The sequence below is a fragment of the Pygocentrus nattereri genome, chromosome 23 (genome assembly GCF_015220715.1).
Source record: "Pygocentrus nattereri isolate fPygNat1 chromosome 23, fPygNat1.pri, whole genome shotgun sequence".
Lineage (NCBI taxonomy): Eukaryota > Metazoa > Chordata > Actinopteri > Characiformes > Serrasalmidae > Pygocentrus > Pygocentrus nattereri.
In genome coordinates, this window is record NC_051233.1 from 25,428,596 (window position 1) to 25,444,844 (window position 16,249).

A 16,249-nucleotide genomic window follows, 5' to 3' on the forward strand; every position below is an offset into this window, starting at 1 on the left:
GCAAGGCATGATGGAAATGCATAGATTTCTGTTATGAATCTGCCATGGGTTCATAATGAAAGCAGTAAATGTTCTTTTCTCAAAGGACGTAAAAACAGTCATTTAAGCTGTCTGCGCTGCCATGCCATGGATGGTCTGTTGGCTATGGTGGTGTAGTGGTGTTTGTAATGTAAATGTTTATACTGATGGTACTCTACCATTGTCATTTCTCTTTATAGGCATTTATTGCAAATCACAACACCCAACAGTAGGAGGGGCAGTCTGTTACTGTTATTGTGATATATTGTGTTTTTCTTAGTATATCATGCGTATTGTCAGTACTTCTAGAACAGGGTTTCTCAGTCCCAGTCTTAATGACCCCATGCCCTGCACGTTTCTGTTTTCTGATCAAGCGTACTGCATGAGACAAAGTACTAAGGACAGGCTTTAAAATGCGGGAAAACGATTTTGGCTGGTATGTTTTGTTTGTTTCCAAACCTCAGAAAAACTAGCTTGAGTATTTTCTGGGAAATCATGTATTTTTTAAAGCCTTCAAGTGTTATGATCGTGCATTTTCCCCTGATGCCCACCCTTAGGGGCCAAATGACAGGTAATGATGTACTATATGTTCTTTGGGTTTCAAAGTGGTGTTTGACTTAAGTGTTTATGTTAAATTTAGCCAAAGTTCTGCTTGGCAGAAATATACATTATTCTTGTTTCTCAGTATCAGCGTTAGGTTACGCACACAACACTAGAACCCAAACATAGTCTGTTTGCGTATTACTCAACTGCTGGAGATGTCAGATCTTCTTTACGTGACTCAGAGCTGTAGGGGAGAGATCATCATGGAACCTCCCACCGTAATAACAGGTCCTTGTTATTGTGACAGTGAAGCCCAAAATAATCTCACTTGGCAGGTTCGCTGTGGACTTTGTCAGGTCCTTTGTAGACATTAGGCCATGTAACAGTTTCTCTGTACTTGCAACCGGATCAGATACTAAAGAATACAGAAAGTGTGCTATATTTAAAGTGGTGAAGCTGTCCAAATAAGCAGGAGCCAACAGACTGATCTTAAGGATTTTGATGTTGACACGCTAGTGGGAACGGCATGGACTGGGGACCACCTGCGGTGGTTTGACCAGCCAAGCTGGATGTGCTAGTGACGGCCCGCTTTGCTCTGTTTGGTCAGCTGATGGCCACCTTAGTCAGCGCTTTACGTTCTGCTTCCATTGGCTGAGATTGAGGGGGCTTTGTGTGTGTGTGTGGTGTAGAGAGAGAGAGAGAGAGAGAGAGAGAGAGAAAAAGGAGATATGTGAAAGCGGACTTGCATGAAACAATAATGCCACAGTAGTGAGATCATTTGGAACATTGACATCACCTTATTTGTTTTGATTGCTTAGTGACTGGTGACTACTAAAGTGTGTGTGTGTGTGTGTGTGTGTGTGTGTATATATATATATATATATATACACACACACACACACACTTTAGTAGTCACCTATATATATATATATATATAGGACCTATTTTATAGGTCTATATCTGTATGGCTTGAGCTTAAGATAATAATTTGAGAACACTAAGATCTCAAAAATGCACAGAAATGTATTTGCCTCTGGTCAAAATTTAGTCTGCTTAATAAAGTGGAAGCAGTGCAGGAGCAGGAATAAAGTGCTTTGGACGTGCCTTGACTTGTCTGGTAGGTAGAAAGCTTGTCCTGGTAGTGGACCACACCTCAGCAAGTAGGGTGATAAAAGAAATGAGATCATACCACATTTAAACACATTTGTGCTAAAAGAAAGGAAACATTTTTAACATTTTAGACTAATATTAAATGCCCTCTGCTCTGTAAAATGGGATTTCCCTTGTCCTTTTGGTTGTAAGTAGTTCTAGTATAGATATAGATTGTAAATAGTAACTGTGCTATGAAAACATTGTAAGAGCGCCAAAACCTTCAATTCCTATATGAGGAATCTCTGTAGAAACTAAGCTTTCTGCACTTCTGTTTGAATAACCTCATGTCTGTGATGTCACTGATGTGCCTAAAGGTGCTGAATCCCAAGGGAATGAACTGAATAAATCTGACATGCATTTGGAAGCACACATTCAGCTTTTTCTTAGCTATGTAGCTTGTAATACTTGCTACAGGGTTTTTTTTTTGAGGAATGGATTACTGTTGTATTTGTTAGGCCAGACTTTCTGCTGTTTGACAAGTGTTGGGGGGGCATCACAGCCAGCCAGGTCCCAGTATATTCAGTTCTGATGTCTGTGGAATTTATAAGATTCTTTAGTAAGTCATTTATTTAGTGTTTAGTACACAATTATCACAGAATTTGCTGGTGCCATACTCTTGATTAAAAAAGTTTGAATTCATTTGTTCATATGTGTGTTGTTTTTTTACAGAAAGACAGAAAACACAGCGATGCTGATACTAAAGAATGTTATTTGAGTACTGCATCAGTTCTAGCCTACTACTCTGAACGCTACTGGAGAACACCCGTTTTTTTTGTACTGAGCTTTCCTAAGTGGTAGTTTGTCATTTCTGTTGTTTTGCATAAAGTACAAGGGAAGGAAAGCAGCCTTACTGTGTTTGTGTGTTGATTCACTAAAAAAACATTGACTTGTATTTGAAATGTGTTCTTTTCTTGTATTCCACAGAAATGTCCAGGCTATGCTGTCACAAGGAAGTTGATGCTAGTGTCTTATTAGCTGCATCATTTCCTGCAACTTGTTTAATTAGTTTGGCGATATACAGGCATTATATGTGCACAACAGTTAAATTTAGTCAAGCGCAGAAAGTTTTAGCAGCGACATGCAGAAGTGCACACTCAAGATGAATAAAACCTGATATAACTGTTAGCTAACTTAATAATATATTATTACACTTGTCTTTTAATGTCATATGTGTGTAGTGCATAGAGTGTTACTGTGTGAGGGTGTCTCGAGTTGCATCTGGCTGTGGCTTTATGTTGAAATAAAAGAAGAAACAACAGGGCGGATGTGGATTTTGTGACAAAAGTCAACAGGTTCGGCTGGTTGCTTAGTTGGTAGCGTTTATACTCACTATGCAGTTTACACGAGTAAACTGGAATAATCTTTTTAGCTGTAAGTCTTACTGTGTTGCCTTGGTTTTCAGTTGGTAGTATTGCCAGATCTCCTCCTTGGCTTGTCTCACATCGTCCCACTTTGGTGCAGGCCTGATCACTTTCATTTGGCACCCAATTGATGATGCATTTTCACTTGGCAATTTGGTCACTAGCTATATTGGAAATGAAAATTAAATAAGTGTGCAGAAGATGAGGCAGAATTTTTGTGCAGTCAGTCAAGCAGTTTCAAGTAATATTGCCAGGCCTTGTTGGGCGTAGCTAATTAAATTTATTTCCATATTGAACATGTTGAACATATCCACATGTTTATGGACTGTGACGTCTAGACTTCAGTACTCATTACAGGACCTCTTTCAAAAGAGATGAAAGGAATTACTCATTCATAGACACTGAATTGAGTCTCACTGCTGTTAAGTCAGTTTAATAAGTACCTCACACCTTAACCTGGGGACACTACTTTAGGTTAATATCTTGATTAGCATATATGGGACTCTGCTCTGCTGCTCACGGTTCCCACACTAAGTGTCAGAGAAGTGGTGAGAGACAGTCCTCTCACAAGAAGGAGGAAATGGCTTTTGGAGGCTGTCTGCAGCCTGGAGTCTCTGGAGCAGCACCTCGTGCTGTACACACGTGACGAGGGCTCTTGGACTCTTCCAGCTGCGTCACCATGGAAACTGCCAGTAATGTGGAGGCAGCTTTCCCATCCTCGCCTTGGCAGCGCCTGGCGAGGGAAGAAAAGGACTTCCTCCGAGCTGACCTTAGCACAGGCCTGACCGCCGACTCTGGCACGGAACCCTGCTCTTACTGCGTCATGCAAGGGCTGGTGGAAAGTGCTGGTGGAAGCTGCATTTCGCAGCTGGTCTGAGGTCAGTTTTGTGGTTTCTTTTGTAATGGCTGCGGTCAGGAGTTGGGTTGGCCTCGCAGGTCTCTGATCAGCACGAAGAGGGAACTTGTAACCAGTGCGTGGGTTGGCTCATGTCTCTTTGACACACTCTTTCCTATAGAGAAACCTATTTGCTTACTTGAAGGTACACAATAGTTATCGTGTTATTTAGTTGTTTGAGGTTTGAAAAGGATATAAAAGATGATGAGGACCATAAAAATAAACTGAGCTGGAGAGGAAAATCATGTAGTTGGTAAAAATAAGTTAATATATTAAGGCATATAGAATAATGAGCTGACATCCAATCAGCTGCAAGATTCTGAGCGGTTTATATATGCTGGTTGTTGCCTTCAGGCTCTTTATAACTGACCTATCCAGGATCTGTCCACAAGTATGTTCTTTCATAGCTACAGTTAGCAGGTTTGGAAAGTTTTACAGGATCATGGAAAAAAATGTTTTTGAGCTGCTACTTAAAGCTTAGTTTCCAGTTTAAGTATTACTTAATTAAATACTTAGTTTAGTATTGAGCTGAACTATATTGTAGTTCCAGTAATTAGTACAGCTTTTCTTTTTTTGGTATATGAGCCTGATAGCCAGTTTTGGATCTTTTTATATCTGAAACCGGTCAGCTTTGTTCATTGTTTCAATGTTAGAAAAAAATGTTTTCTTTGAAAAATTGTAAATAATTACATCTCCGCTTTTCCATTAGGGTGACTATTCATACACCTTCAGAATGAATATGATTTTAAATTAATAAAACACTAAACTTCCATAATTTAACTAAACTAAGTTCTTGGTAGATTTGAGTGGGATGCTTAGCAGCATTTTCTAAAGTTTGTTTAGCTTGGCAACAGTTGCTATGAAAACGCATTTTTTGTGAAACGTGGGTAGATTAATTATATAATTATAGAAAGCCTATACACAACAATGACTAGTGTATAATATACTGTATAGAAACATGTTTAACATATTGGCATATTGCACAGTCCCCCTTAGGAGCTTGTCAAATTAAATTTGAGTGTTTGTTTTCCATGTTTCTGAGTATCTGTGGTATCTTTTATCATGCCCTATGGCAAGATATGTCATTCTCTCTGAGGCCCAGCAGTATATTTAGAGCTTTATTGCCTTCAGTCTTATTTAACAGAAAATAAATCAAAGTGTTTCTCTCTGCATTAGGCTGCAGTGACTCACTGTCTCCAGAATGTTATAGTCTGTAAAGCTGCAGGAATATGGAGAATGTGGAAAATTCATTTGAAGAAGAAAAAAAAAAATCACACTCAACTTGCTGCCTTTTGCATTTTGGTTTTAGGTTTGGCAGGAGTTTGCTTTGTGTATTATGAGGCTAAAGCCAATCTATACATGGAATAGAGATAATATGACTGCTGAACTGGACTCTGTAGCCAAGACGTAGTTCTCTGATTTACTGATTCAAGTGTATTGTGCTATGTGAGCTCTGTTCAGTGGGAATACTCCATGGCCAGACATCAGATTTGATGGAATTTTTTGGCAAGGTAGTTATGCATCTTGGTGCTGGTCCCCTACGCGTGCAAACACGGCAAGCAAGCCAAATAACATTGATTTGCGTGGGTTTAAAAAAAATAGATGCAAGAAAACCACCCGCTCATGCTTCTACTTCACCAACATGTGGAACTACGTGTTGTGCAACAGATGGTTATCAACAGCCAATGCGGCAAGATTTGAATTGTGTTGTTTTTGTAAATAATCTTTGCATAGTGCATTAATTACCCTGGTGGTTGATGTGTTACTGATTGACTGAAGTAGTTGGCCTTTAAGTTAGCGGCTCTTGTTGAATGGCACCTAGCATGAGGTGCCACTAGGGTGCAAACTCATTTGTAACAAGCTTTGTTCCTCCATGTTTCAGTTATGCCAAAGGCATGAACATGTTTTAATATTACACCGCAGCTACAACAAACACGAGTAAACATGCTTGTCCCCAGGGGTGCAAGATTTGTCTCAAGTCTCTCGCTTTGAGTGAATTATTAGGCCAGTTTATTCAGCTGAGTAGGTTTTGTAAACTGACAGAACCTACAATAGTCCCACTGGGAGCTGCCATCAGAGCCTGTGTGTCGATGGAAGAAGAGCACCTGGACCTGCAGAGCTTTGTTTCTGCTTCCCACATGCCTCCTCTCCTCTCTCTGTCCTTCTTCCTTCGTCTTCTCTCTTTTGCCTTTCCTTTCCCTCCATCTCTGTCCAGCTCATTGGAGCGAGTCTCAACAAGAGGCGCGCCGCTGATGGCTATCGCTGTACAGCACAGCTGGCTACATCTGCCCCTGAGAGCGAGATAAAGTCGGCCCCGCCCTGCTCCGCCTTCTGCACAACATCCTGCTGCAGCAGACCGTTACCAAACTGCCAGAGCGTCCGGGCATGGCACGTCTTCCATGTGGGTACAGCTATGATTGTACTATGGCGGCGTTGTGACAGAGAAGTGGGCAGAGACTTCGTACTGCCCTTTGGCAAGATTACAAAACTGTGATTATGAAGTGCTAATCTAGAAAAAAAATCTGTATCAGTTTTACACAATTTCTGCTCATCCCAAATTATAGCAGATCAGCCAAGACATTATTATTCTTTAATGCTGGAGCTACTAGGCTGGTGTTGTAATGGAAGCGAAAGCCTACCAGTGACGTTGCTGGATGCTGAACTCCTCATACCAAGTTCTCAAGTAGACTTGCTTATGTGGTTTCTGATGCTGTAAGACATCCTGTTATCTTTAAAAACAGAAATACTTTTGTCAAAATACTTTTCTGTAAAGCTGCTTTGCCACAGCATTTGTTGTAAAAAGCGCTATGTGAATAAATCTTTACTTGGCTTGACAAAAGTATAGACATGTATTGGCTTAAAACAAGATGGCTGTTAATACTGTTTATCATGTATTTTCCTCTAATTGACAGTGTTAGTGCCCAGATCCTCATATTCATATACTGTACGGCCCTAAATATGAACAACATTCATCAAGTTTGACTAATAGCATGTCCGATCACGGCCGAGGTGATGCACAGTGAGCTGCTCCGAACCACTGATGCTCACCCCTGTTCAAGTTCTTTATATAACTTTTTAAATGAGTAGACGTTTTTAAATCACATGTCACGACCTAACAAGCATAAAACAAGCGCTGAGAACATAAACATCATCTGCTTTGGTTCATTGTGTTTAGTGATCATCTGAGGCATCACTGTAAACTGCAGTACACTATAATTAGTTGTAATTATGTGAATAACCGTGGGCATGCCAGTTATGCTGGCTCTGAAAACTGGCCTGAGGGGGGAAAACTTCAGATTCCCAAGACTGATGTGGAAACACATGATTTGCACACTTGTTGTGAATTCAGTAAAAGGTTAGAACAAGTGCTAATTATAAAAATGTAGAAAAAAAGAGAAGCTGATGAATAACACTGCTCATGTCTTCAAAAATGAGGAAATTTATAGGTGTTAGTAAGAGATTCTCATTGGGAACATGCCACAGTTAATATTCTGAATCTGATTAAAGGCTCACATACATTATGTATTTGAGGATGAGTTAATGGGGGAACTTCAAAATTGCAATGAATTATTTACAGTGGTTCAAGCAGAGAGTTTGGCGGCATGATAGCAAGGCCCTAAAGTCATAAGAGAGTATGTTTAAGTAATTTTTTTGGTTATAATGTTACGGATGCCTTTATTTACCAGAGATACATTAATTAGTTCAAATTAATTAGTTTATTTATTAAGAAAGTTTGAGAAATCAAATAACATTGGGCTTTTCTGTGTGCTGGATATGCTGTAAAAATGGAACAGGCAGAAGCTGATTTGAAATGTTTTTGATTTAAAATGTTGCTTTGCATTGTTTCATTGAAGGTATTAAGTAAGGGTATTTCATGGGTTGAGCTCTTCTCTGCAGCAGGACTCTGGGTGCTCTGGGTTTTATTTGTAACATGTTAATACATACATGACATTGCAGGCCTACAGGCGGGGTTTATTGTGAACTTGGCTTTATTAAAATGTTACTAGACTAAGTAAGTAAAGCTGTAGTGTTGTGACATGGCATGTTAAATGAGTCATGCGTGTTAATTTGTGTAATGACCTACTAATGATGTGATATATTATGACTTTATTGTTTCTACTTTGCCATTGTCAACAGTAAATAAACAAAAAAGCACCAGATGTGCAAGGGGAGATCAGGGTTCATTTAAATATTGTTCTATTGTTGTACTGGCTTGAAAATTCGAAGAACTGTTTTGCTTGAAATGCCCAACCCTAACTCTCCAGTAAAACCTGGTAATAACAGCATGAGCGGTCTGTTCCCACACCTGAAAAGGCCCCCAGCTGCAGGGGACCATTGAAATAGCAGCACACTCTCTAAGTGATTGGCGACAAAGGCAACTGCTGAGCCCGGGCTTTTGTTTTTGTTCCCCTAACAAAGTGCACAAGCCGACCTCCACTGGAGCTCCAGCAGAGAGGGAGGGCATGCGGGCACTAATGGAATTGATAAACTAGAGCAGATAGGCTGCAGAGAAACCTGCAGGAAACTTGCTTGATAGCTGAGAGGTTTGCTGAGAGATGGCAGGTCACCTTCCCTTTCAGTGTTCAGTTTCCAGAGTCCAATTTCTGCCAGACTTGCGAACGGATAAGTTTGTGGCCACTAGGGCCAAACTTGGAGAAATTACCATACTGTAATTATATTGGCATTATTGCAATTGTGATGCGCCTTTGACACATTGCTTAACGTGAGATTTGTACCTAACGATTGGCCCTGGAGATGGAGTCTCTGTATTGAGGTTATACCAGCAGAGTGTGCTCAATCAGTGTTGTTTGCTATGTATTTCTTCCTGTAGAGCAGGGGTGCCCAATCCTGGTCCTGGAGATCTACCTCTCTGAAGAGTTTACTGCCAACCCTAATATTACGCACCTGATCCAGGTAATGAGGGGTTTCAGGTGTGCTGGATCTGAACTCCTCAGGGTTGTAGATTTCCCGGACCAGGATTGACCACCCCTGCTGTAAGGTACGGGTGTTTCACAAAGCAGGATTCTTGCTTAGCCATCGAACTTTAAGCGTAGTTTGATCTAGACCTGGAATTTGTCCCACAATGGTGAATCACTTTTTGCTGGGTTTTATGGCACATGGGGGTGGACAATATGGCAAAAATACAGTATCAATACTTTTTTTTTTTACAATGCACAGTATGTAGTTTCTCTGAAAAGACTGTCAGAAACTTTGAGTACAATGATTTTATTCGACGTTCCACATACTACAGCGTACTAAATCAGACACGAATAATTATGCTGTCCCTGTAAGTTAGTTGGTCAGCGTTTTTTTTTTTTTTTTTTTTTTTTTTTTTTAAAGTACTGGTGATTTCCAAGATATAATGTCATATTGCCCACCCCTAGATGAAAGTTTGGGGATTTCTGATCATGAATTACTTTTGGACCAGTCAAAGCCTTCAGAGCAATCAGGAACAGCCTTCTGATGAATGTGAACTTCCACCATTATGTCGTGACCAATGTTCACAACTTTTGAGACAGTCATCTTAGATGAAGTGCTTCATTTAAAAATAGATTAGTTTGAAGGTTAGTAGATTTTAAAGAAACATATTTGATAAGTGTCTGTTTTAGACAATATTCATGCTTTCAGAATTGAAAAAAATGCGTATTAAAAATGCTCACTAACAATTAACGGACCATATATTGTAAAGCTCTAGTGATCACTTTATCAGCTCATCCGTTTTTTTCTTTCCACTAATTAATTTCTTCCAGGTAACATTAGTGCCCTATCTCTGCTCCTAGAGAGGTATGCATGCTCTTCTTGGGCCTCAAATGGCAGGGCTATTGAGCCTGGCTTTGAAAAAGCCTGCGCTTGTATCATCCCACAGGAATTGTCTGGTATTTTTGGCATCTGAGACATGAGAGTATTGTTGTTGCGCCCATTTTTTTTTTCCTTTTTGTAATCAGGCTGCTAAAAATACTGCTAGGCCCTGGTCACTCCCTATGATTATTTTTTTTGAGCAATCAGTTAAAGCACTTCTTGAAGCTTAACCCATTTCTGGAGTGAACACCAGAAAGAACAGAAAATAGTAAAGTTGATGCTTATGTATGAGTTTATCTAAAAAGACCTTTTTTTGAAACGTTCCCCTAACATGTAGTTGAGTGAAAGTTAGATTTGGAAAAATCACAGTTGTTAGAATTAGAATTAACAACCATTTGTCACTGTGTTTGCACACTGTGAAATTGGACCTCTGCATTTAACCCATCCGTGCAGTGAGCACACTTACCCGGAGCAGTGGGCAGCCCTATCCCCAGCGCCTGGGGAGCAATTGGGGGTTAGGTGCCTTGTTCAAGGGCACTTCAGTCATGGACTGTCAGCCGAGGGGATCGAACCGACAACCTTCCGGTCACAGGGCTTACAGATTCAGACTGAGGTGTTTATTTGCTCACTCTATTCAACAATCTGATGAAAATCTTCGTTTACATGCACACTACAGGTAAACTGATGCAAAATGACGCGCATGTGTGGAGCAGAGCTGAGAGTAAACGTTACCCTGACAGCGAACATCCCGTGAGGTCCAGTCAGCGCGAGATGAGTTTCCAGTTGGCGCGCTTGTGTTTTTAATTGCTATAAACTGATGTCAGGCTCAGAAAAATGTCCTTCACATATAAAGGAAGACGTCGTGTTCTGAGACACATAAGCTGGTCGTCTGTCCCACCGCCGTCTTTTAAAACTCGGAGCATAAACTTCGTCTGGAACGTGTTGAACGTTAACGTTTCACTGTGGCGCGCCGCGCATGTGCAGAACGTACTTACACTTTCCGATTGGAGTGTAACCGGATTCAGGCGTTTACACGGATATTATTCTTCTATTTAACGGATTGTTTAGAGGTTTACCCACATCGTTCAATCGGATAGAAATTGTATTCTGATTGGCCTCAATCGGATTAATCTATTCCGATAGAGGTGTTTACATGGACGTATTGTATTCCAATTGAGCTATTAGTCGGATTATTAACGGATCATCAGGTTGCATGTAAACGTGGCAAATGAGACTAGTAGATTAAAAAAAATAAAACAAAAAATTGCAGCACCTGACAGATGTTTAGATTTCAAACTAGCGTTTGATGTAATTCTAAATTTTGAATTCTGAATTTGTTACTTTATTTCTATTATGACACTGCGCTTAAATATCTGTATTTTGCTTTATTTATTTGTAGCCTATTACAAATAAATGTTATATTTATCTGTAATGCTAATCAAAGTGAATCTAGTCCCTATATTTTATAGATGTTTATGTATTGGCACTAACATACATGTACTAATGTGTTGGATATCGGCCTCGGTCCACGATTTCCATATCAGTGCAGCCTTAATTTTCTTATACTTTTCCTTATGTTATTTTAGATTTTGGTGCCTTTACTGTTAAAATGAGTAAAAATAAAGAAGAGCTGTTCACTGAGTGTCTAAACCTTTAAATGGTACTAAATATCATTTGGTGTAAAATGTAATTGCCACATGACCGAGGACAAAGCTGTCTTCCAAATTATTGGAGTCTAATTAAATTTTTTGCTGTTGTAACAGAATCTCCAACTTCTCAAAATGGTGACTTTATAGAATGAAAACATAATTTATGTGTTAATGTACTCATATTTTATTTAAATAATTTTTTTATCCTTCATATTAGTCTGTGTGTAGAAAAGCAAACTGGTGACATTTTAAGATGATGTTGACACTATATGCTATCCTGTCTAGTCATTCCTTCCCTCGAGAGCATGGCACACACTTTTGGGCAGGCGGTGCCAGGAAAACCCGTCATGCTCATTTTCACTCCTCTAGACAACAGCCATCTGATGTTTTCCTCGCTGGCAGCGATTCTTGGCATGGAGGATTATGCCTTTGCCGTGTTTACCATAAATCTGCAATTAGCTGACTTTAAGTGCTCTCCGCTGCAGTCACTGTTGAAAGAGCTCTCCAAGCTGTGGCCTCAGATACTGAAGCTCATGTCACATCACATACATCCTCTGCATCGCCAGCTGTTGGTCCTCACTGATGTCGCAGTACGATTGTTTCTTATTAGGCCTGTCACTATCGATTATATTATCAACCAGGCAATAATTTAATAAATAATCATGTAACGTAGGTTTTTAAGAAGAAACTAAAAATGGTTTGTTACTGTTCAGTTAAATCCATGCACAGCTGTTCAAGCATTCCAGAATACCTTCCTGGAAACGGATACATTAAGAAAAAGTCTGATTTAAAAAAGAAACGTTTAATTGACTGCTTTTTAAATCACAAGGAATCATGGCAGTCCTCCGTCTTCTTCACCCTTTGCAGCCGCTTCATTACTCTTGATGAACTTGGAGCTAGTTGTTAGCAGATAAACTCTCTAAGTAGAGTTGTTTGAAAAAATGTGTCACTAATGGGAGTTCTTGCCTGAAGTTGCTTTTGTTAGCAGTATAATACCCATTTAACCTTTAGCCCTTTACTAACTAGTATTAAACACTCCTTCAGCTGGACGCTGAATGGTTGGTTCACTTGGTTGGAGAGGAATATAATGGAGCCTGTGGCAATATGTAGGTGCTCATGCTCAGCTGCAAACCGAGGAACACTGATACCAGCACCAACAGCTGATCTCTCTCGCTCTCCTGGAATTTGCCATTGATTTCATCATCACGCCAGTCCACCCTCAAAGCGATAAGCAGTTAAAATACCAGCACAGAGTCGTCTTTACATGAAGTAATATAGTATTGTTTTTCAGTTTTTGTGATATTTTTTAGTAATATATGTGTGGATAATGACTTTTATCTATCATATAATGTCCATTAAAATAGGTTTTGTTATTTTTGCATTATTTTTTGCTTTTTTACTCCGTTTTGTGCATATTATTCATAATATTCAGGACCTTTCATCAAAATGTGTAGATCTAGGAAAGGAAAACAACAAACTTAGGATTGCGCAACGATATTGGAGTTATGATATCTGTGAGTTCAGTGCTTAAAAGTTGTAGCAGGCAGATGTTTAGATTTGACTAATATTTCCAGCTGATGATTGATCATGGAGAGCAGAAAAGCAGATGTGGTGCTGGGCTACAGAGCTAAAATTCTGTTTTTGATTCAGATTACTATACTTCTGACTCATTAGAAATATATTATATTATTATATTATTAGCCAAATTATATTTGGCTGTAATGCTAATCTGGATAGAGGGTATGTAGGAGTATGTGGTAGTGGGACCACAGTTCTCTTATGGGTGTATACCTAAAGATAGGCAGATCAAAACACGCTGTGTTCAGTTTATATGATGCTGCATTAGCATAGAGAAGCAGATTTCAGGAAGAATGGTGTTGTTAACCTTATTAATGCTAACTTAAATAGTATCTGAAACTGTGATGTGTTGAGAAAATATTGCAACATCTGGATTTTATCATCAAGCTACAGTTTTAATGCTTCTGTCTTTAACAGTATTGACTCATTCTGCGGATTGTAAATGGGTCGCTATATTTCCATGTTAAGCTTTACCTTAGATTTTATTTTAAAGTTCAACTACAAATAATATAGAACTTCTGACTTAAAATTTGGGAGCTACTGGTAAGACCTGCTACCGCACCAGTAAGGGCCTTCAAGCATTACATTAATGATCCTAGACCGACTCACTCACAGCAAAATCTCACATTTATACAATCCCCCTCTTACCCCAAATGCAGTTCATCAGCCAAGTTTCCAAAGTTTGCTGAAAAAAGGAAAGTAAGGACAAAATTCAGGCTTTGAGGTAGTTTCTTCTGCTGAACTTGATGTACTGTGTCCCTTTTTGTAAGCAGCAGTATGTCAGAGTGTCAAAGCAAGTCTAATAGTCATTTGAGTTGGTTAGTTTGCCATTACTTAAAAGTTTGATCTAATTTGAGGCAGTAGTGTGATTTTATACATTCTGTTCATGCACTGCTGGTGGCTATAAGCTTCATTTATTGGTTCTACTTTCTTTATTAGCTAAATTTGTTTTGTATCTCCAGTAAAAAAACAAAAACAAAAACCACACACACATTTGTGTAAATATTTTTTTTGAACTCTGGCTTTAAATACTGCCATATGTACAGTATGGTTAATGCGTTTTCTGCCTCTAAACTCTGAGCTTTCGTCAGAGCGGACAGTCATAGATTTGTTCCAGTAATTTCTGACTAGGGATTTAAGAAACCACTGACATATTTGGCCATGTAGATATGTAAATATGGTCTAGTCATCCAGTACAGTGTTTACTTGATTTCCGAGCACTGCGTTATGAAAGTGAAATTTCCCCACTGCTATTGAAAAACAGCTTTTTGCCCCTTTTTCATGTACCCTATGCACATTTCCATAATAGGACTTTTAAAGCTGCTTGATTTCTCTGATGTGTTCTGTTGAATTCATCATATAATGCACCTTCCCACCAGCAGCAGCTTTAGAGTCGTGCTCTCTTATTTGCGTTCCTTTGATGTTTAATCATTAAAGTGATGTGGCATTTTTTGGCCACAGGCTACTGTTTGTATTAGTTTATTCAGATTAGCCTGAGCGCTAATGTTCCTCATAACAAAGGCGCTAACAAGCCTAATGATCCGAATGTAGAGCACACGTCAACTCGTATCGGATGTGAATGAGAGAAATGGAAGGTACTAACTGCCATCCTTCATGCAGAGCTCTGATAAGTGTGCTTGCCATTGTATTTATCTGAATGCAGTTTTTACTCTTCAGGTTGAATAGCGGAGAGAAACCAGGCTTTAGATGGACAGAGATTAGCTTAAAAGGGAAACGTTTCTAGATGCTATTAATGACTTGCAGGCTAATTAACCCCAAAACCTGTTTTATTTGAGTGATATAGTGCTAATTAGTTTGTTTTCATTGATTAGCAGTCATGTTGGAAATTTGAATGAACTCTTCTTTTATGTTTGTTAATGCATTGGTTAGTTTCAGGCTAGCTGCTAGACCAGCTTGTCTGACAACATGCTTTTTGCTCTGGCCACAGGCTAAGGCTTGTTTTCTTCTAAACCCAGACCCCTTGACCTCTGACCCACCAACTGACCCTTTAGTGCTTAGAAATGCCGTCAGCCCACAGTGTTTTTCTGCGCTCAGTCTGTCCTCAGAAGCCACCCTCAGTGATTTTGTCATGTGCTTTGAGGCATAATGTAGAAGCTCCACACGCTTTCATTATTGTATTGTATGGTTAAAGGAATTCTGATATTTTTTCAGTGGAAGAGCTACATTATCCTCTTTAGCTGTAGAAATCTAGAGTAGTTGTGTGGGGTTTTTTTTTTTTATTTTATTTTTTTTTAAATAATGCATTTCCGTTACATTTACATTCAATTTCCATTCTGCATTGTCAATTTCAAGTCTGGGTTTCTGTCTTTTTTTTTTCTACTGGTTTCCATGTCAGGATATAAGAAACATGGAAAAGCATTTTTCTTTCTGCAACTCTCCATAAAAATAGCTTTGCATTACATTAGATATTGTAAAATAAACTCTGTTATTTGTGATGGAATTATTGTATTTTTAACTACTTTCTAAAATTTTGGCCACTGGAAAGTATTCGAATGGATACTGTGATCAGTTGTTGAACAAAATAGTCATCATAATAATTTAGAAATTATTTTAATTTAAAAAGTTTAAAGTGTTGGGCCAACCACATTATCCAAGGTTTTGTGTAACACCTTAAACCTTACGGGCAAGTTGTAGACATGGATGAGTCAAGTCCTGGTCTGAATTAAAGTACCAGTGGTAAATCACCACTGGAAATTCTTTTTAGTCTAGGATTATCTGGAAAACCTGGCCTAAAGAGCTCATGTGGGCTCACATGTCAATTCTGCACTCTCATAACTATATTAACTAACTAACTTAGTTTTGTGGTAGAAACTTGAAAGTACTTAAAAGTTGTCACTAAACAATACATTTTGTGATTAATGAATAGAAAAGAAGACTACGATCTAAAAGATTAAACTGCAGACGTAATATTTCTATTTGGGCTTAAGTTACTCATCCTAAGATTTGTGCTGAGCATTGCTGATTATTCAGTGTCACATCATTTTCCAAATATTTCACTGTAGCAGATATTTATGTTAAAGTTAACGATTCCAGAGTTCTAGCTCTATACTGACAAACCCTGAAGTTTGAGCTTGATTTGAATGGATTTTTTGTTTTATTTTTTAGTTCTATTAAAATGATACCAAAGGAAATTTTACACAATATTGTGAATGTTAACCACTATTTATTCTTTTTATACAGCAACTAGCAATGAACACATGCAGTTGACTGAGCTTTTTCTTTCAGGATCACTG

At 38.8% G+C, this 16,249-nt stretch overlaps 1 protein-coding gene across 5 annotated transcripts in view; it reads left to right on the forward strand.

Annotated features, from left to right (window-relative positions):
* The window catches only part of arhgef12b (Rho guanine nucleotide exchange factor (GEF) 12b), an 81,509-nt gene that overhangs the window by 7,645 nt on the left and 57,615 nt on the right, over positions 1-16,249 (forward strand). The window contains exon 1 of one of the 5 annotated variants that reach the window (XM_037533191.1): positions 3,933-3,952. The exons of the other annotated variants lie outside the window; for them this stretch is intronic. The gene's annotated coding sequence lies outside the window, so the exon portion shown is untranslated. Of the gene's footprint in view, positions 1-3,932; positions 3,953-16,249 lie in introns of those variants that run through there. 5 annotated transcript variants of the gene reach the window in all.